At 35.4% G+C, this 23,463-nt stretch overlaps 1 long non-coding RNA gene across 10 annotated transcripts in view; it reads right to left on the minus strand.

The window, feature by feature from the left end:
• Positions 1-23,463, minus strand: part of LOC143681463 (uncharacterized) — a 114,741-nt gene that overhangs the window by 5,343 nt on the left and 85,935 nt on the right. For 3 of the 10 annotated variants that reach the window (XR_013174660.1, XR_013174662.1, XR_013174658.1), the window contains 2 exons: positions 22,228-22,353; positions 5,818-5,992 (listed from right to left, as the gene is read on the minus strand). The exons of 5 other annotated variants lie outside the window; for them this stretch is intronic. This is a non-coding gene — a long non-coding RNA (uncharacterized LOC143681463). The remainder of the gene's footprint in view (positions 1-5,817; positions 5,993-22,227; positions 22,354-23,463) is intronic. 2 more of the 10 variants (XR_013174659.1, XR_013174661.1) reach the window with 2 other exon arrangements.

Genomic DNA, 23,463 nt, shown 5'->3' on the forward strand with positions numbered 1-23,463 from the left:
AGTGAATATGTTGGTGAAGTAAAGTATTTCTTCAGTAGGCAGGGCTGGAATTCAAAGGGCTATGAAGCTGATAGACCCTAAAATGATGGTACAGTTGTCTGGAAATTTCTTGATTCCCTAATAACCACTTGACCCAACATCTCTAAGTCCTATTCCCTAGCGTCAAGCACTTTCAAACCTTTTAGCTGTTTTTGCAGTATTTACCTCCATATTGTGACAAACTATGCTTATATAGCTATGTCTGGGATTTTCCATTTTAATCATGCATTATGATTTCAAATTATTTATACCCATGTAAGGGCATTATTATTCCATACTCCATTGATAATATCTTGAAAATGTAACCTACTTTAAGCGATAGAATATAAATAGGTATAGAATACATATTATAACCAATGGTTTTAAGAGCCATTTTATCATTCTGCCATTTTTATTTACTGTAAGAATAGCATATCTCAGAAAATGGACACCCTTTAAGTATTGATTCCGAAATGAAGATGCTTTGGTGTAGCTGCAAAGCTGATACATACCGGATATTAATGTAAGAGAACCTTGTTTTAAGCCAATTACCTGTGGGAGTTGTTCGTTACCACACCATAATCTACTGAAAATTGACTGTAGTATCTACAGTTTCTCATTATGGAAAATGGGCATTTACTTTTATTATACCATTCATAAAGCAAATAGTTGATGACACCCAAAATACTTTCCTATCTGCCAACACATTCATATAACATTTCTGTGTTAAATCAACAGTAGCACTGGGGGCTAAATTACAATTGTTCATGCCTTCAAATTCAGAGAAAGAAAATTTTCATCCTAGAATTCTATCTATTCAAACTTGAGCAAAAGTTTAGTTTTGGATAGAACTCCAAGATAAAGTATTTCCTCTGATTTTTAAGGCATACTCCATTGTTACCTATTATTTAGCATCCAGTGGTTCTGTTGTTAAGCCAAAAGCCATTCAGTACCCCAACTGTTTTTCATGAGGCTCTCCTTCTCTTTCCCTCCCTTCCCTGTACTCTCTGTCTCAAAACTTCAGGGCATTCCTTTACTGCCTTTCAGTTATTGAACAATTTTGCTGTTATTAAATAATTCTATTCTTCCAAAACCAACATAAAACATATAATAACTTTCTTATCTTTCCATTTTTGCCTTCAATTTTCTGTTTTTCTTCTGGTTGCTTTTCTACTAATTTTAAAATTGTATCTCTTTTATAATTTCTAGAATCTTTTTCTTATTTCTCTGACCTTAAACTTCATGTTCTCGTCTCATGGAAAACAGCAATTCTTATCTTTCTGAGGTTATTAACTGTAAATAATTTCTATTTTTCTGTCCTTAATTGCTTTGACATTTCCTTCATGGCCTTGCATTATAGTTGTTTCTTCTCTGTCCCCCTTTCCTCATCTCTTCATTTTTTCTTTGACTTTCATGTTAGTGGGTTTTTATAACATCTGTGTACATTTGGCTAAACTACCAGCTAAAAGTCTTTTGGAAGCTCTGTGCATATGTTTATCTTTTAATATCCTTCTCTCTTAACTTTTTTCCTTGTGGCTTTGCAAATAATTTCCTTTCTGTAATTTCAGTGAATTTCACATAGAAGTAGATACATACATGTGTTCAGTATTTCCTGTTTGGTCAGAAATCCTCCTTCTACATTTTCTTTTCCTGCATTGTTCCCTCTCTCAGTTCATGGTATCACATGTATTTATGTAGCCATGTCATTTAACTGGAGGTCCTCTACCACTGTTCTTTATTGCCTCACATATAAATCATCAAATTTGATGAAGTAAACTTTACTAATATACTTCATATGTTTCCCTCCCCTTTTATGAGTCTAATTTCTAGTCCCCATTTCACTCCACATCAACATAATTATTTCTCATTAGGGTTACTGTAATAGCTACCTCTAGTCTTGACCTCCTCAAATATACTGTTCACTCTCTTGACAGCCTGAACTGCTTAAACTGTTCAGTTTAAAACTGAAATCTCACTTTTGCTTGAAAATTTTCACTGGCACTCCCTCACAGTTACCATGAAATCCAACTTCTTTTGCATATTATGCAAGATTGTCCTGACCTTCCCAAATCAAATCCTATCTGACACCATCAGATAGTGGCACTAATAGACAGCAAAATAGTATGGGTTATTTCCCCAACACAATCATTTCTAGCCATACAACCTTGACTGTAAGAGGAAGAAGGGAAAGATGATATTTAGTAGGGTCTTTTTTCCAGACAATCTCATACCTCAGGCTGTTCCCAAACTTTGAATGTGGCAATTTTTCTTAAAATGTGGGAGCCTATTAGACTTCGATGCAGTCAATGGAAGGGCAACGTGACAAACTATCAAGCATTGAAAGGAGGCCATATTCAGTTGTGGTGGATGGAATTATGTACTCCAGTTTGGACAGGTTCTTGGTCTTGGTCTACAATCTGGTGAGTGTGGATCCTTTCTAAATAAGATCTCTTCAGTATATTGCTTCATTTAAGGTGTGTCTCCACTGCATCAGGTTGGGCTTATTCCATCATTACTGGAATTCTTATAGGCAGAGTGAAATTCAGATGGAGAGGAGGCCAGGAGAGGCTGCCATGTGCATTGCCACATGAGAGAAAACCCAAGGACCAAGGATTGCTGGCAGCCAGCCCCAGAATGCCAGTTTTCAGGAAGAAAGTATCACTTTGTTGACCCCTTAATCTTGGACTTCTCCTAGCCTCAAAAACGTGAGCCCATAAATTCTCATTGCTTAAACCAAGTCGTTCCATGGTATTTGTTTTAGCAGGTGGGAAAACAAAACAGCAACCTTCATGTTATAAAAGAAAATTAAAATTGCGATTGAGCTATTGATTGGATTTTCTGTTACTTGCAGTCAAAAGCAATTCTATATTATATATGATAATAATAATATTTGGCAAATTCCATTGTCTGCTTCACCCAACTTCAAAACAGTTCAGGCATCCTCTCTTCCTGTTACACCTACGCCATCATCACTATTATGCCCAAACACAGATCTGCTGTTTGTATTCCAGTCTCCCATAACACAACAGGAATATCTTTATTGTTGCTCTCATTGCATTATGCTAAAATCATTTAATCACTTGTTTGACTTTCCTAAGAGACAGTAACCACTAAATTGTGTAGTTACTCAACTTTTTATCATTATGGGGAATTATGGGGGAGTTTCAGAAATTTTCCAAAGTTCTTTTCTCTAGTGTTTATCAATCTAGTGTTTGTTCATCTATGCATCACCCTAGGTGCTCCACACTTCCATCATAAAGAACTCACTATAAAAATGAATCTCAAGTTGGGAGAATAATGATGGGACATTCTATTCAGGACTATATCATAAACTTGAAGAAGGAGTAAAATTACATATACAGTTTGAAACCTCCTCCCTCTAGATGTTTCAAATACGCCCCCAATAGAATATCCTATCCCAGATAATAGTGCCTGTTCTGAATATTCTCCCCAAAATATCTCTTTTAAACTTGTGACTCTATCAGTTACAAGATGTTGAATCCTAAATTCATATCTCTGTAACAGTTCTCTCAGATAAATTCAGACCATTATACAAAGTCATACTGAGTGCCTCCAGTTAGATGCTCCCTTCAAACCAAACATGTTCGAGACTTCTTTTTTTTTTTTTTTTTTTTTTAGGCAGGGAGAGGTGCATGGTCTGGGACTCAAACTCAGGTCTTCCACATGGAAAGTGAGCATTCTACCACTGAATCACCCATGCACTCTAAGACTTCTTCTTATACCTGCTACTTTCCTTGAAACACTATCTTCATTTGTTAACAGAACCCTAATTCAACTAGTCATCTCAGTCAGAATCTTTACAATTATTCTTATGCTTCTCTTTCCATTATCCACTATATATAATCTGTTATCAAATTCTAGTTCCATATCATCTTTTTAATATCTCATAAATCTATTACATCCTCTCTAGTCCCACTGCCTCTGTCTTGTCTCAGGTCATGTCAATTTCTTACATGAATCATTAGGGCAGTTTCCTGATTATTTCTAATCTTTGTGCAACTCTACATTAGTGGCAATAAAAATTGTATCATACATCTTTTTTACTTGCAATCTGCTGAAGACACTTTGAAAGAAGATGATAAACCTTAGTTTTAAATCTGATTCAAATTCCAGAGCATTACCTCAAACCAGACTGATAGAGGTGAATTCAATATAAGGTATCAACTCATTAATATTGCTTTAAATTTATCCAAATTATTTCTTATTATGAAAATAAAAACACCATTTCCAGTAGTGGCTGTGGTCCAGCAAAGTGAATAATATTGAACCTCAGTAAAGCTTGTACTTTAATGGAGGACTGCCTTAATTCTTTGTGGGATGCTAGCCCACTTTCAAGCGAAGGCTGTGCATACTCAAAAGCAAAGAGGTGGGGTATTAAAAACATGGATTGAGTTTCATGCATTTTCTATGGCTTTGGGAAAAGAACAGAATCAATTATATGTTTCGCTCCTTATGAGCAGCACTAGAGGTTTATGTCTTTCAGCTCTGTCTCAACACAGTCCCCATTAGGGTGAAGGGGACTCACAGCTCTTCCATCTCCCTTTCCACACTCCAACATAGAAAGACACTGAAAACTTTAACCCTATTATCTTAGCATTGCTGAGTGTAGCCAGAACAGGAGTGGAATATGGAATGAGTAACAGAAAAGGAAGGTTACTTGGTTGCCCTAAATTATGTATATATTTATCATGCAGTCATAAACCCCATATAGCTTCACTTTTATGATGGTAGTTACTCCTAGGAAGCAATGGAATTTTGGATATTCACAAGCTGCTTGGAGTTACCAAATGATCTTTAAATCATCAGTCTAAAATAGTGTTTTCAATGAGACTCTATTTTAACATGAATTGTGATACGGTACTTGGGGATTTATTCTTGGCATACAATGAAATATGACAATACAGCAATTAACTATGGTGACGTCTGTAATAACTCTCTTATTTTCTTGTCTTTGACCTCAGTTATATCATTCTCTTAAATGCCAACTTCTAGACCTTTTTTTTTTTTTCACTTCTTTCTGTTAAAGATTCAGCTGCTCAATAGTGTCTTTCCTTTTTATGAAAATTGGGCACTTTGACATGAAATCAGAAATTGCTCCTATCCCTTGAAAAGGGTTTGCTTTTACATTATTTTCTGTGCAAATATAAATTAACAGTTGCAACTGTTCTACAATCAACCATTTAAAGTTCACGCCAAAAGAAAACTTTCAAAGGTTATAAGCCAAAAAATGCCTACTATAATTTTTAAAAGCTTTCTTTTGCTCATTCTCATTTTAATTTCATTTCTATAACTATTTGCTGCCCATTTTCAATTGTCTTATTTTGTCCTGTGATAACTTTTAAAAATTTAGATAAAACCTTTAAACTTCCAAAAGAGAAGAAAGAAGAAATCTCATAGTATTATTCTTACCTTTAAATTTGTATGAGCATTGCACTGTTTGATCTGGTTAAATTCAGGGAAAACTCAGATCAAATGAGCATTCAGCCTATTTTTAACTCAGCTGGAACCTGTTATGGGTTGAATTCTGTTGCCCCAAAATATATGCTGAAGTCCTAACCTCCAGTAAATCAGAAAGTGATCTTGTTTGAAAATAGGTTTATTTCAGATATAATTAGCTAAGATGGCCTCATAAGGAGTAGGGCAGACACTTATTCCAATGTGACTAATGTCCTTATAAGAGAAGAACCCAGAGACACAGATAAACAGAAGAGAGGACCATGTGAAGATGGAGTCAGAATTGGAGTTATGCAGCCACAAGCCAAATAACACCTGAGCTACCAAAACAGTAGGAAGAGTCAAGGATGGATTCCTCCCCTTGAGTCTTCAGAGAGAGCATTGAACGGCCGACAACTAGGATCCAGAACTCTGTGAGAATATGTTTCCATAGTTGTAAATCACCATGCATGTGGCCTTCTGCCATGGCAGTCCTAGGAAACTAGTGTAGACATATTGCCTGGAAAGAAAGACAGCAGGGTCACTAACTTAGATTCCTGAATGGAACGTAAAGGTGTCTGTGAATCTTCTAAAATTATATTTTAAAAAATTTAATATGTAATTTGAATTTTTTTAAGATAATAGTCTGTAAATTTCAAAGGATTCTCAAATATGTCCAAATTAAGTGCAATTGTCATTGAAATCCAAAATCCAAGATACACTTGTGAAGGACATTCAAATTTATATTAGATCTGGGTAAGTATTCTTTTATAATTGAGTTTATAGTATTTTTTATGTGATTATTAACTTGTATCTTTACCAAAAAAAATCTCTTTGAGGTAGTACTGACATTATAATTGCCATATCAAAGTCTAAAGGGATTTGGATAGATTCATTGTTTAAACTCACTCATGCTGAGAAAATAATTATAAAAACCATGCTTTTAAAAACGTTATAGAAAAAAATGTTATAAAGTTTAAAACCCACACTATGATGACCCAATAAAATTCTGATGATTTTCACTGTGCATTACTAATTACTTTTCATGTTCAAGTTTTTTAAAAATGATATCTATGTATCTATTATTTTTTATCACCATCTTTTCTATTTCAGATCAATCAGAGCAGAAGCAAACTGCTTGTTTTTTCCATCTATCTGAATGAGTGGCCGAGTGTTGAATTATTTACATTGCAAACATTTGTGTAGTAATGGTCACTTTATACAATTGCAAACCACATTCACTATTTTGGGCTGTCCTCATTCATTTGCAAAAATCCAATACTCCAGAGGGCATAATTTCCTTCAGTCTAAAAAACTTCTATTAAATTTCCCTATAATTCAGAATTGCTGGTCATGAATATCTACATTTTACTTTTAATTTTTAATATCTGTGTTGTATACAGGCTAGTTTACTTCTACATATAAGGTCTCCATTGACTGACCAGTTATTCAACAAAGTAAATGAAACATTTTGAATGACATATATTATCCTTTACATTGACCAAATTTTGGCAAGTTCATTTTCTGGTCTGAACCATACTACAAAAAAATTGATATAATAGACATTATTTTTCTCAAAATGTGTAAATCTAAAAGTTTAAATGACTTCTACTCATGATCACAAGTTAGTAAATTATGAAGCTAGGTCTCATATAAAAGATTCCCAATAACAAATCTAGCCTTTTTTTTTTCCTATTACCACTCTGTCTTAAACAGAAAGAGACTAATGCCTATTTTTGTTGTTGTCTCCAGGAGATACACCTAATATTTTGTTAAGAGAACCACTCAAAAAAAAAAGGAATATCTCATTATGATACCATATTACAATGAAATGATATCATAGATTAATTTTCCAAGTAACTGTTTTACTTATTTATACATCAAATACAAATACATGCGCATGTGCACATACATATATTCACATGCATCCATATAGACATACATAAAGTTTTGATAGTAAGCTTCTAAAAAATTACAGTTACTTTCTTACATTCTTAAACAGAATTACTGAACACACTCTGCCCTTCTTGATGAACCAGGATCATTGTTTTAATGATTCACTGTAGTAAGAAGCAATTCAATCATGTGCTGTAAAACCATTAAACACTAAGTTCTTTGCCCCCCTCCCATGGGAAATATCCACAGACTAAACTACAGTCGGTTATTTTCTCAGTTCTTTTCATATTTCTCACCACTTAGTGTTAAATTTAAATGCTTTGCCTGATCCTTTAGTCTAGCTTCAAATTCCCCTTACGGCTTCCATCCCCTCAATATTTTCTAATAACCTCTCAACTCTTACCTAAGGAAACACAGACAAATTTGTTAAATCAGTTAACTTAATTTCATTTGTATTTCTAAGCCTTTTCTTCCTGAATACTTGAAGGGAAAGTCCATTACCTTGAGAAGTTTTATGCAGTTTCTATTCATGGCTGATCACTGCCTGTATGGGGTATTACTGCTATACTATTTCATGCACACTGCAGGAAATAAATCCAATAGAAAAAGTCACACAGAACATGTTATCTTTTCCTGGGTCCATGTTTTTCCATCTTCTATTGGAGAGAACCCATGCACTCTTTCAATTGTCATAGGAATGAGTGGGATATATACACGTATATATTTGTGCATGTGGCTAGGGGTGTGCAAGGTGTGCGGCATGAGGCTCAGACTCATAATTCTGAAGACCATAGAGGGCCTCCAGCCAACCTCCTTGCCCCGTTTGGTATTATCTGGTACTGAGTTAAGAGGATTGAGCCTAGCAGTCACCGCAAACAATCTGCCCATAACTGCAGGAAGATCCTGATAGGAGGGCAACTAAGCCAACCAACATAGGGCACTGAGGTAAACACTGCCCTAGAATTTAGTCTATTTTGGTAATGTTTCACAGTGCCGTTTTGTTTTTTTAAGATAAAGTGCTCTGCTGAACTATATTATAGCCTGACACAAAAAGAAAGATTAATAGTACTAATCACAATTATTTAATATTTCATGCTTGTTCATCATTGATTTCTGCATTAATTTTGATTTTTAAAAATATATTGCATTAAGCTATTGTTTATCTTGATCACTCGGTTTTTTAGCACCCCCTTTGTCTTGCACCTGAGATGAGTCCTTCATAATATTTGTCACATGTACTGTAATTCAACATTGCTTAGGTGAAGCCTAGCAAACTATATATATTTTTTAAATGATTTCAGCATTTGGTCCATGGATCCCCCCATCAGAACTCACAAAGTCACAGAGGGAGATATTCACATGGCCTCACCTCATTGGTCTCACTCCAGCCCCACCCTTATCTTGATAGAAGCGCTTCTTACTTGCAGTCACCAAGTCCTTTATATGCCTTCTAAAGCCTGAATCAATAGAATGCAGTGAGTAACCTCTCAATAAATACTTTCTGGCTAATTGCTACTTGTGACTTCTTGTCGCTTCCTAAAGAATCTAGAGAAGTGGGATGCAAAGTGCATTCTCAGAAGAATTCACTTCATCTGATTTTGTTTCATTTTATCTCTTTACAAAGTCTTTTCAAACAAATATCACTTTGAGTTTGAAATGCTTATAAAAGTGAAAGGGGGCAGTGTGACGATGGCTCAGTGGCAGAATTCTCTCCTGCTATGCCGAGACCCAGTTCGATTTTCAGTGCCTGCCCATGTGTTAAAAAAAAAAAAAAGTGAAAAAGTCAGGAGCAAAAGTTGAATGAAATATCATATATTCCTGTTAGCCTAATGTGAGTATCAGTTATACACAGTCAAAATTGTGTTTTCAAGTGCTTTATAGTCTGTTTCTTCGTTTAAAAACATCTATTAAATATTTGTTGAATACCCATTATTAAGTGAGGATACAAACAAAAATATATTGGTAAATAATAAACAATCTAAGCTTAGCTCAGTAATGTAATATTTCAAAAATAATCCCAGAAGAACCATAAAATAGTTATTAGTTTAAAACCAAGTTAGCTAGATGGGCCACGGTGGCTCAGTGGCAGAGTTCTGGCCTGCCATGTTGGAGATAGCAGTTGGATTCCCTGTGCTTGCCAAAGTTAAAAAAAAAAAACTTAGATAGTCTAAAATTTCTAAGACTTCATAAATTCTATTAATGCATGGAAAATTTGGCTGTAGATCCATTATCTCCAATTTATAAATCAAAGGTAAAGGTAATGTATAAAAGTCGTAAAACTTACACACACAACTCAAATCACCACTGTTAACGGTCTTGAAAATTTTGCTTTGTTGATTGTACAAACAATAAAGAGAATTGCTGGTTGAAAGTGGAATGTTTAACAACACATAAAATCTATAGGTAGGTAATTCAACATAAATGCTCTTATAACTTTCACATTTTTCCATTAAAAACGAAATGTCAGAACTGGAGTGTCAGTGGAACAAGAAAATCTCATATTCCCATTGGGCTAAAAGAGTGCTTATTCTTTGGGAAATCTTAAAATTGCCCAAATCTCTGATAGAATGCTTAAACAGCTATGAGTTGAAGAAATGCTCTTAAAGCAATAATTCACTTATTAACCTACCTATTAATTCACGTGCATTGTTGCTACCTTCCACCCATCTACTCTGGAAAAGAGTAAATAATAAAGACCTACACAGGAGATGTAGACTGATGTTCAACCCCAAGGGGATTCATTTAACCTACAACAAAGATTTCTTGAATCCTTCAGATGTTTCCAGCACTGGACTATCAAAGTGGATTTACAGACAGATCCTCAGTATCCAACCTTCCAAAATTTGAAGACCTCGTTTTCATGATTCTCCTCTAATCAAGGACAGAATATCTAGGCCCACTGGATTCAGGCATATAGTACAGAGGGAGTCTTTTCTCTTTCATAATTTGAAATATGTGGTCTTGGTGTTGAAACAAAAAAAAAAATTATAAATAAGTAAATAGAACCAAACTCCCTGAATCATTAATTTCCATCTGAGGTATATAGAATTATTTGGAAATGCCAGAATGTTAATTTGAAAAGTGTCAATTAAAGATTTGTAATATTTTTTCTTTTAGCTAATTTAAGGTTCTATTAGGAGGTGTATGTAAGACAAGCTAATTTGTCAGCATGCGCCTAATAGACTTTAAGTGCTTTATCAATTCTGTATCTTGTCATGTAGTTTTCTACCTTTATTTAACTTATCCTTGGCAATCATTTTGCCCATTTCAAACAACATTAGATGAAAAGCTGTATGAATAGTGCATCTATAGTTTGGAGCTAATGTATAATTGTTAGCATCAACTTTATCTAATGGTTAACTAAAAAGTTTCTTAAGCACTTTAGTAATCCCTGCTGGGCAAGAAAACAGGTTTTTTGTTTGTTTGTTTTTGTTGTAGACAGTTGAAAGTCCCTCTTTCCTTTCTATCTTGAATTCCCTGCTACAGAAGGAGACTGACTACAGCATAAAACTCTATCAATAAAGCCTATACAGTTTGTTTCAGTTTTCTAGCTGCCTTAACAAATACCATAAAATGGATTGAACTAACAGCAGGAATTTATTGGCTCATGATTTCAGAGGCTAGAAGACTGTTTTTTCCCAGGGTCAGTGTCTTCTGGCTAGTGAACAATCTCTGGACTTCCTTGGCTTTCGCACAGCAGGGCAAGGCACGTGGCAGCCTCTTTGTCTCTCTCTTCTGGGCTTCACTGATTTCTAGAAGGCAACCCAGCAACCCCATGGCTTGTCCCATCATCTGACTTTCACTCTGCTCATAAAGAACTCCGATAATCCATAGTAAAGCCCAACCTGATTCAGCTGGGCCATCGCTAACTCAAGTTGCATATAGAGATTGTATTTACAATGGGTTCACACCCACAGGACCAGGATTTGAAATGTGAACATACTTTTTTGGATGATATGATTGAATCCCCAAGACAGTTTTAGTTTTCCACCCAAGAGTGGGAATAAATACTACACACAAATTTCTTATTAAAATACATTTCTTTTACAAAGAGCTATAACATCCTAGGGATAGATTGCAACTGAAAGCTGTCTTATCTTCCTTAAAAGAGAGTGACTTGTAAACACAAATCACCTCTTTCAAACTTTACCAACTCTACTGCCATAACCCAGAGATAAGAAACGATGCAGGAAAAAGAAGAAAATATGAAAAGCAGACAGTGGAAGAACCTGTGTATATTTGAGGAAAGCAAATTTCTTAGAAATATTGTTGATGAAGACCTTGTATGAAAAAAAGAACTTGGAAAATTTTATTGGGGAATTGTAGTGTTAGAAATAAAAACAAAATAAGGAAGCAAACATCTATGCATAGAATTTAATGCGAACGGAAAAAATAAAGGAAATAAGTGAACGGAATAAATCAGCACTGTTAAAGAGAATTCACACAAAAGCCGAACAGCAGAAATAATTTTCTTAGACACTCTTGGGTAATCATTTTTTCTTATTGAGAGAGAATTAAGAGATAACACCCATAGTGAAAAATGTGCTTAAACTCTTATCTAGTAATTATATATTTTGTTATTATTATACTGTGGTTCACCCGTTGTCTAATAATTTTATGTTCTTATAAATTGAACATTCTGGTATTCAATGTGGTATAAACAAGTAAATGACACTCACTTGCTGTGGGCTGACTCCCAGAAAATACTACCCAAATAGCCTGTTCATCGGAAAGTGATTCAGGAAGAAAGAGTACAACCTCAATAGTCTTAGGAACCTCTCAGAAACAGAAAAGCAAAGTCAGGAAGTTTTTACGGTTTTTGAGTCTGGTTTAAGATGGGTATCTCGTTTGTGTGTGATGTGTGGAGGTAGATAGGTGGAAAGTGGCTTGATTGGAAATGAATAAGAGCCGTGAAACAGTAGTTTATGATTTCTGGACTTGGCAAGGCTTAGGTTTTTTTTTTTATTAATTAATGGAAAAAAAGAAATTAACCCAACACTTAGAAATCATACCATTCTACATATGCAATCAGTAATTCTTAACATCATCACATAGATGCATGATCATCGTTTCTTAGTACATTTGCATCGGTTTAGAAGAACTAGCAACACAACAGAAAAAGATATAGAATGTTAATATAGAGAAAAAAAATAAAAGTAATAATAATAGTAAACAAACAAACAAACAAAAAACCTATAGCTCAGATGCAGCTTCATTCAGTGTTTTAACATGATTACTTTACAATTAGGTATTATTGTGCTGTCCATTTTTGAGTTTTTGTATCTAGTCCTGTTGCACAGTCTGTATCCCTTCAGCTCCAATTACCCATTATCTTACCCTGTTTCTAACTCCTGCTGGACTCTGTTAACAATGACATATTGCAAGTTTATTCTCGAATGTCTGTTCACATCAGTGGGACCATACAGTATTTGTCCTTTAGTTTTTGGCTAGACTCACTCAGCATAATGTTCTCTAGGTCCATCCATGTTATTACATGCTTCATAAGTTTATCCTGTCTTAAAGCTGCATAATATTCCATCGTATGTATATACCACAGTTTGTTTAGCCACTCTTCTGTTGATGGAGATTTTGGCTGTTTCCATCTCTTTGCAATTGTAAATAACGCTGCTATAAACATTGGTGTGCAAATGTCCGTTTGTGTCTTTGCCCTTAAGTCCTTTGAGTAGATACCCAGCAATGGTATTGCTGGGTCATATGGCAACTCTATATTCAGCTTTTTGAGGAACCGCCAAACTGCCTTTCACAGTGGTTGCACCATTTGACATTCCCACCAACAGTGGATAAGTGTGCCTCTTTCTCCGCATCCTCTCCAGCACTTGTCATTTTCTGTTTTGTTGATAATGGCCATTCTGGTGGGTGTGAGATGATATCTCATTGTGGTTTTGATTTGCATTTCTCTAATGGCTAGGGACATTGAGCATCTCTTCATGTGCCTTTTGGCCATTTGTATTTCCTCTTCTGGTAGGTGTCTGTTCAAGTCTTTTTCCCATTTTGTAATTGGGTTGGCTGTCTTTTTGTTGTTGAGTTGAACAATCTCTTTATAAATTCTGGATACTAGACCTTTATCTGATATGTCATTTCCAAATATTATCTCCCATTGTGTAGGCTGTCTTTCTACTTTCTTGATGAAGTTCTTTGATGCACAAAAGTGTTTAATTTTGAGGAGCTCCCATTTATTTATTTCCTTCTTCAGTGCTCTTGCTTTAGGTTTAAGGTCCATAAAACCGCCACCAATTGTAAGTTTCATAAGATATCTCCCTATATTTTCCTCTAACTGTTTTATGGTCTTAGACCCAATGTTTAGATCTTTGATCCATTTTGAGTTAACTTTTGTATAAGGTGTGAGATATGGGTCTTCTTTCATTCTTTTGTATATGGATATCCAGTTCTCTAGGCACCATTTATTGAAGAGACTGTTCTGTCCCAGGTGAATTGGCTTGACAGCCTTATCAAAGATCAAATGTCCATAGATGAGAGGGTCTATATCTGAGGACTCTATTCCATTCCATTGGTCGATATATCTATCTTTATGCCAGTACCATGCTGTTTTGACCACTGTGGCTTCATAATATGCCTTAAAGTCCGCCAGCGCGAGACCTCCAGCTTCGTTTCTTTTCCTCAAGATGTTTTTAGCAATTCGGGGCACCCTGCCCTTCCAGATAAATTTGCCTATTGGTTTTTCTATTTCTGAAAAATAAGTTGTTGGGATTTTGATTGGTATTGCATTGAATCTGTAGATCAATTTAGGTAGGATTGACATCTTAACTATATTTAGTCTTCCAATCCATGAACACGGTATGTCCTTCCATCTATTTAGGTCTTCTGTGATTTCTTTTAGCAGTTTTTTGTAGTTTTCGTTATATAGGTTTTTTGTCTCTTTAGTTAAATTTATTCCTAGGTATTTTATTCTTTTAGTTGCAATTGTAAATGGGATTCGTTTCTTGATTTCCCCCTCAGCTTGTTCATTACTAGTGTATAGAAATGCTACAGATTTTTAAATGTTGATCTTGTAACCTGCTACTTTGCTGTACTCATTTATTAGCTCTAGGAGTTTTGTTGTGGATTTTTCTGGGTTTTCTACGTATAGTATCATATCGTCTGCAAACAGTGATAGTTTTACTTCTTCCTTTCCAATTTTGATGACTTGTATTTCTTTTTCTTGTCTAATTGCTCCGGCTAGAACCTCCAACACAATGTTGAATAATAGTGGTGATAGTGGACATCCTTGTCTTGTTCCTGATCTTAGGGGGAAAGTTTTCAATTTTTCCCCATTGAGGATGATATTAGCTGTGGGTTTTTCATATATTCCCACTATCATTTTAAGGAAGTTCCCTTGTATTCCTATCTTTTGAAGTGTTTTCAACAGGAAAGGATGTTGAATCTTGTCAAATGCCTTCTCTGCATCAATTGAGTTGATCATGTGATTTTTCTGCTTTGATTTGTTGATATGGTGTATTACATTAATTGATTTTCTTATGTTGAACCATCCTTGCATACCTGGGATGAATCCTACTTGGTCATGATGTATAATTCTTTTAATGTGTTGTTGGATACGATTTGCTAGAATTTCATTGAGGATTTTTGCATCTATATTCATTAGAGAGATTGGTCTGTAGTTTTCTTTTTTTGTAATATCTTTGTCTGGTTTTGGTATGAGGCTTAGGTTTTGAGGTGAAAGGACTTAAAGAGTTTGGTGGGCAAACAAGTTGTTGTTAACTTTTCAAGAGTTTAACAACTTAGCTTTCATTTAAATGGTTTTCTCTTGAACAGCAAAGCTATTTCCAGCCTTTATCTTCCTAGGTAAGAGTTTCCTGGAATAGTAAAGTCATGTTGATGAATCAATGAAAGGGGCAAGTCAGTGCTGGCCAAGGTGTTGAGTTAGGCAAAATTGCCCTCTTTCTCTCTCTCTCTTTTATAACCAGGGATTCAGAGAAAACTGCAAGAACGATAAGAAAGGTATGGCACTGGAGAGAGGTTGTAAAAGATGGAACATATTCAGGGGTTGCAAGGGTACTTCAGTGGTAGAATTCTTGCCTGCCATGTGGGAGACCAGGTTCAATTCCCAGTCAGGCACTTTCCAAGCAAAGAAATCAATAACAACAACAAAAAAAGGCAAAAAAAAAAAAATTCAACAAATGGGACTTCCATAATGGATACTCACATGAAAAAAAGAATGAAATGTGACCCCGCCATACAGCATACAAAAAAAAGGATAGAACATACTCAGTTTGCACATGAAATGTGTAATGAAATGATGGGAGTTCTGGGAAATGTAATAGTACAAACAAATGTACAGATTCTTAAAATGTTAGTATGTGATTAAAAAAATATGGAGTATAGTCCATTGTCCTAAAGAATTGTAACTATCATTGATAGAACTTTTTCTTTAGAAAGGAGCATAGGAATTATATTAGGAAATATGAAATGCAATAACAAGTAGGTTTTAAATACCAGAACAACATATTCTTGCTTAATTTACTATTTTGCCTACATAGAAAGCATGTTAACGTTTTGTCAAGTTCCCATTTTCTCTTCTAATAAAGAGTTTGGCTTTCCTTTTCCCTCCTCCTAAAATCTATAACCTATTTAGATGTAAGGAAATTTTTATTCTATCCAGAGTTTTCACGGCCACTAATATACTTCATATAATTACCAAAATATAGCTTTCATATCCAGTTTTGCATTAAATATCTAATTTTATCTTGGAAATTGAACACTGGATTTTTTAGCATGGATGATTTCCCATTCTCTGGATAACTAGATACGTGATTAACTGTGGGAACAGTGTGGTAGAGTATGTCTATCACAAAATATGCTAGATGATAGGCACTCAACATTTTTTTGCCCAAAACTCTAGTTTTGTACCAATGGGATTATATTGCTAAACATACATTCACCTTGAAAAATATTAAAGGTTCTTCCTACATCTTCACTAGCAAGATTTCATCCTCTTTGCTTCCTCTTCTGATCTCAAACTGGAGTAAAAATATTATATTGTTTTATGTAGCAATCCTAAGTGGAGTTAGTCTAGAATGGAAATGGTGGGTGACAGGACATACCCATCAGCAGAACTGGGGATCAGAGAAACTCAAAATGAAATAACTGCCCTGGCCATGATTAACAGTACTTGTGTGAATCAAAATTTATTCCAAACTTGTTGTAAACAAACATGAAACTATACCTAAAAATAGATGTTATAGAATCATGAGAAATAAGCAGGAAATTTCTGTTGTCTCTGAAGAGGCAGTGTGGTTCAAAGAAAGTTCCAACGGAAAAAGTTAAATGAGCTCTCTTTCTCATTTAACATGAATGAATTTTGAATATTAAATAAGAAAGATATCAAGAATAAAAAGGTTTTTAAGATATCAAAAACTTTTAGAGAGATTGGGTCCACCTGGTCACATTGGAATAGTAATGCAATAAACATAAAATTGAATCAATAAGTTAAAACCTTGAAGATAATTTTTAGCAATCAATAGGCAAGAAATATAAATGGACACAATAAAATTGAAAGAGATAGAATTATAAGAATGATAAAACTGAAAAGAGAAAGGAAGTGGTTGTTAATGAAAGTGTACATAATCACAATTGGAATTTGGTGTGCAGAAAGGAGGAAAGGCAAAAAGGAAATAGTAATAGCAAAACAGCATAACTATGCCAAAAAAAGACATAACAAACCAAGTCCAATACAACTCTGTTTAAAAGATCCAAAGAGAAGCAAAATATTAAAAGTAAAGCTTATTTAAAAAATAATAATAAAAGTTCAGTAAGAAGGATTGAATCTTGATCACAAACTAAGAATGTACATCTCCTTTGCCTTCGGACTGAAATCCTTGAAATAACAAAAAATATATGTATTTCAAAATGTATAAATCCATAAAATGTGCATAACAAGAAAAAGTGCCAAGAATGTAATAAAAATATTAAGCAATTCTTACAGAGAGAAAACAGACAGGACTGGATTAAGTATCCAGATGTATTAACAATCCAGTTTAATATCCAGATAATACTAACTAAAAATATCCAAATGTTGTCTGGGGGGACTGCCATGGATGTGAGAGTATTTAGGCAGCTGCTAAGTTCCTAGGAGAATTAGTTGGGAAATGCCTTTAAGGTTGCTGGTAAATTAGCATCTCCCTTGCCCTTCCTCTCTGATAAGTTAAGTGCAGCCATCAAGTTAGTGCACTAATCAAAGTAGCCAGCTTTGCCATTAGAACCTGAAAGGCAAGGCCACGCAGCAGGTGGTCAGCACTGGCCAGGAGGGAAGAGCACCACCTAGAAGACACACTGCTGGCACATCATATCCGACAGCACATTGCACCCCTCTCCCCAATCACTTTAGGCAATTTTAGGTTAAAAGAATCTGCAAATGCAAATACGTAAATTGGGATTGTCAAACAAATTAATAAATAATCAGCAAGACATATGAAATAACTGAGGTAAAATAAAATAAAAAGAGGTTTCCAGGGCACAGCAAGATGGTGGCATAGTAAGGTATAGACTTTGGTTTATTCTGTACAGCAGCTAATAAATTTCCAGGAAGAGTACAGAACAATTGCTAGGGAAACATCAGTAACCAGACACACAGCATACACCAGACTAGACGAGGTGGAACAGCTGAGACCACATGCAAAACTGTAAGTCCCCCAAGCCACAGAGCCCAGCACCCCACCCCCAAGGGCATGGCAGGCTTGTTTCCCAAGGGGAAAGAAACAGACTTTACTAGCAACTAGGGCTTAGGTCAATGAAGCTCCAATAGTGGAATTAATTAACAAATTCTGACTACTGAAAACATGCACCCAGCAGAGATAAATCTTGAATAAGCACTAAAGGAACTAAGAGTTTATACCTAGACAGAGAGAGTGTGGGGCTGACAGAAAAAATAAAAAAAAAAAAAAAGAGTCTTTTTGAGTTGGATAGCACAAAATACTGGCTAAGGCTGGACTCCAAGAAAAGGGAGCACGTAGAGCCTGGAGAGACAGAGCCATGTACCAACTCAAACTCTTGATTGACAAGCCTAAGAAGCAGGGGTCTGGCTCTGAAAAGGCTTTTTTGCTGCTTTTGTTTTTTTAACTCCTTAAAGCACTCTTAGGCTCCAGCTCTGCCCCAGGAAAGCATGGAATTAAGATTGTCAAGAAACAAAGTGACTAGTCAGGTGAGAAGAATTAATACCCTAAAGGGTGTATCTTCACCAAGAAAACAGGGAGTGGCCTGGCTCAAGTGGAATCCCTGCTTCAAGGAATTCAGGCTCCAGGGACTGGAAAACAGAAGCAATTAAAGCCATCCTGCTACCTAACTCTGTCTCAACCATGGGGAGACTCTGCTGAAATTAAAGGAACCACATCACTTTAAGCTGGTGAGAAGCTGTGGGCAGACAAGCACCACAAACTGGGCAGGATATGAAAAAACACAGAGTCTAGAGCCTACATAGGACAGTCTAATAACTTTGCTGGGTCTCACCATTAAGGAAAACTGATTCTGGCTGTGCTTCCCTCCTGAGACATAGGCCTGTCTAGTCTGTGAAGATATGACTGGGTCTATAATATTTGAGGAGACCCTCCTTTAAGAAAAAAAGTCTCCATATAGGCATGGCAGGAAACAAAAAAACAAGAACTGAAAAATGCTGATCAAACAGAACCCAAGCTAAAGATCTATAATAATTGAATTGAATATTAAAGAAAAGAGAGAGGGCAAAGCTGTTCATGAAGAAAAGCCTGGGTAAAAAAGTGAAAACAATCTCCATAATAAACTAACTAAGCAAATCAAATGCTAGGCACCAGCAAAAAATTTTGAGTCATACTAGGAAAATCTAAGGTATGATCCAGTCAAAGGAACAAGACTAGAGCAGTAATAAATGAAACTGAGAACATGAAAACAATCAAGAAAATTGACACAATCAGAAACTGGTTCTTTAAGAAAATCAATAAAATCTATGGACCCTTAGCTAAGTTGACAAAGAGAGAGAGAGAGAGAATGCAAATAAAAAATCAGAAATGGAAGAGGAGATATAAACCACTGACACAGCAGAAATAAAGAAGGTAATGAGAGGATACTATAAGCTGCTATATGCTAATAGACCAGACAATGTAGATGAAATGGACAGCTTCCTAGGAAGGCATGAACAACCAACATTGACTTGAGAAGAAATAGATGACCTCAACAATCCAAACACAAGTAAAGAGATTGAATCAGTCATCAAGAAGTTCCCAAAATAAAAAGTCCAGGACCAGATGACTTCATATGTGAATTCTACCAAGTATTCAAGAAAGAATTAGTACCAATCCTACTCAAATTCTCCAAAAAAAATGAAGAGGAGGGGAAGCTACCTAACTCACTCTATGAAGCTACCATCACCCTAATACCAAAGCCAGACATAGAAACTACCAGAAAAGAAAATTACAGACCAATGTCTTTAATGAATATGCATGCAAAAATCCCCAATAAAATACTTGCAGCACATTAAAAGAACTATATACCATGATCAAGTGGGATTTATTCCAGGTGTGCAAGACTGGTTCAACATAAGAAAATCAATTAATGTAATATACTTTATCAACAAATCAAAGTTGAAAAACCACTTGATGATCTCAATTGATGCAGAAAAGGCATTTGATAAAATTCAACATCCTTTCTTAATGAAAACTTCAAAGGGTAAGAATAGAAGGTAACTTTCTCAATATGGTAAAGGGAATATATGAAAAACCTACAGCTAACATTATTCTCAATGGGGAAAGGCTGAAAGACCAGGAACAAGTCAAGGATGCCCACTGTCACCTTTGTTATTCAACACTGTGCTGGACATTCTAGCCAGAGAAATTAGACAAGAAAATTAAATAGAAGGCATCAAAATTGGAAAGGAAGAACTAAAACTCTCAGTGTTTGCAGATGACATACTTTACGTTGAATTCCCCAAAAATCTACAGCAAAGCTACCAGAACTAATAAATGAGTATAACAAAGTGGCAGAGTACAAGATCAAAAGCCAAAAATCAGTAGTATTTCTATACACTAGTGATAAGCAAACTGAGGAGAAAATTAAGAAAAATATCCCATTTATAATGGCAACCAAATGAATCAAATATTTAACTAAGGATACAAAAGTCCTATACACAGAAAACTATAAGAAATTTCTAAAAGAAAGCATGGAAGAACTAAGTAAATGGAAGGGCATACTGTGTTCATGGATAGGAAGACCAAATATAGTTAAGATGTCAATTCTACCCGTATTGATTTATAGATTCAATGCAATACCAATTAAAATCCCAACAACTTACTTTGGAGACATAGAAAAACCAATAACCAAATTTATTTGGAAGGACAAGGTGCCACGAATAACTAAAAATATCTCGAGAAAGAAAAATGAAGTGGAAGAAAAAGAGAAAAAAAAGGAAGAAAGGTTTATTTGGTCAGAAACTTAAATTTTTGATAGCACATAATCTACCTTAACCTATCTGTATAGCTCATTTGAACAACTGAAACACAGGGAGCCCAGAATAAGAAAGTCCTTTAATCCTGTATAGCTTAATGTAATGCCTGTATACATCCTAGAATATTTTAAGCAAATAATAAAAAAGTATTGGCAAAGTCCCTTGAGGGATGGGAGAAAAAATATGGAGCTATTAAATTTTAGCATCGGGAAATCCCCTGATACTGTGTCAGACTTTAGGGACACCCAAATCAATAGGCCATGGCGTCGATCATGAGGCTTACTCTTGTGAAGCTTACATAGGTAGCAGAGAAGCTTAGACTACCTATAGGTATGCCTAAGAGTTACTTCAGACAGCTCTCTTTTGTTGCTCAAATGTGGCTTCTCTCTCTCTAAGCCCAAATCTGAAAGTGAAATCATTGCCCTTCCTCGTATATGGGACATGACCTCCAGGGATGAAAGTCTCTCTGGTGGCATGGGAAATGACTCCTAGGGATGAATCCAGCCATGGCACCATGGGATCAAGAATTCCATCCTGACCAAAAGAGGGAAAAGAAGTGTAACAAATAAAGCATCAGTGGCAGACAGTTCAAATAGATTTGAGAGGCTACTCTAGAGGTTGCTTATTACACAAGCTTCAGTTAGACACTGCTGCCTATCATAACCTGCCAAACCCCAAATAGGATGATTCCAGTCAATCCTAAAGAGCACTTAGGGAAATATAGAAGATTCCACAAGGGGTTCCATGCACTAGAGTAACTTTCCAGAAACCTACAACCTCCAGATGGGTCCCTGGACCAGATAAGTCCTGAAACCCAGAGGGCCCAGCCTCTCCAGAACATCAGATAGTTCTATCTCCCTATCCCATATTATTGACAGATCCTTCCAACATGAAGAAGTTAGAATGGTCATAGCCCAAACACCCCTAAAGAGAGGGACAGAAAGATCAAAGGTGATGGTGGAGTTACACAGAGAAGATAGGATTTAACAAATGAACATGATTTCTGAATCATTCAATTGATATCTCTTTTAGTCTCTAGTATCTTAGAGCAGTTAGAAGTAAAAGCCTAAATTTGTGAAATTATAACCCATATCAAACTTTGAAATATGTGCTACAACTAATTGTGATGCTGTGCTTTGAAATTTATTGCTTTTTTAAAATATATGTTATTTTTCACAAAAAGAAGTTGATTATGATGATAAAAAAATATTTATTCCTTCCAGCCTCCATCTGAGATGATGGTATGGCAGCCCATGACAAACTATGGGATCCATCCTGTAACTACTTGCTAAAGAGTACTTTGAGAACTATTACTTTTTCCTTTCTTCACTTTGTATATATGTCATATTATACAATAAAAAAGTAAAAAAAAAAAAAGAGCATGATATTGGCATAAAGATAGATATACTCACCAATAGAATCGAATTGAATGTTCAGAGAAAGGCTCTCTCATCTATAGACCATTGTTCTTTGATCAGGCAGTCAAACCAACCACCTGGGACAGAGCAGCCTCTACAATAAATGGTAGAACTGGATATCTATATGCGAAAGAATGAAAGAGGATTCATATTTCACATACTATACAAAATTAACTCAAAATGGATCAAAGACATAGACATTATAACTAAAGCCATAAAACTTAGAAGAAAATGTAGGGAAATACCTTATAAACCTTGTAATAGGAAGCAGTTTCTTAGACTTTATACCCAAAGTACAAGTATTGAAAAAGAAATTCATAAATGGGAGCACCTCAAAATTAAATGCTTCTGTGCATCAAAGAACTTTGTCAGGAAAGTAAAAAGGTAGCCTATGCAATGGGAGACAGTATTTGGAAATCACATATCAGTAAGGGTTTAGTATCCAGAGTATATAAAGAGATTCTTCAACTCAACAAGAAAAAGACAAAGAAAAAAATTAAAAATGGGCAAAATACATGAATAGACCCTTCTCAGAAGAGAAAATACAAGTGGCTAAAAGGCACATGAATAGATGCTGAACTTCACTGGCTATTAGGGAAATGAAAATCAAAACCACAAAGAGATATCATCTGACACCCATTAGAAAGTCTATTATCAAAAAAATAAATAAATAAAAAACAGTAAATGACAAGTGATGGAGAAGATGTGGAGAAAGAGACACACTTATCCACTGTTGGTGGGAATGTAAAATGATACAATCGCTGTGGAAGGCAGTTTGGCAGTTCCTCAGAAAGTAAGTATAGATACAGCAGATGATCCAGCAATCCCATTACTAAGTATATATTCAGAGAAACTGAAGGCAAGGACTCAAATGGACATCTGCACACTGATGTTTATAGCAGCATTATTTATAATTGCCAAGAGATGGAAACAGCCCAAATGTCCATCAATGGACAAGTGGCTAAACAAGCTGTGGTATATATATATGTGATGGAATATTACACAGCTGAAAGACAGAATAAAGTCATGAAGCATGTAACAACATGGAAAAAACTTGATGACTTTATGTTGAGTGAAATTAGCCAGAAGCAAAAGGACAAATATTGTATGGTCTCACCAATATGAACCAACATTAATGAGTGAACTTTGAGAGTTGAAGTTAAGAACACAGATTATCAGGAGATAGAAATAGAGATTGGGCATTCGAAGCTGAAGGAATACAGATTGTGC

This window comes from Tamandua tetradactyla, chromosome 4 (assembly GCF_023851605.1).
Source record: "Tamandua tetradactyla isolate mTamTet1 chromosome 4, mTamTet1.pri, whole genome shotgun sequence".
Lineage (NCBI taxonomy): Eukaryota > Metazoa > Chordata > Mammalia > Pilosa > Myrmecophagidae > Tamandua > Tamandua tetradactyla.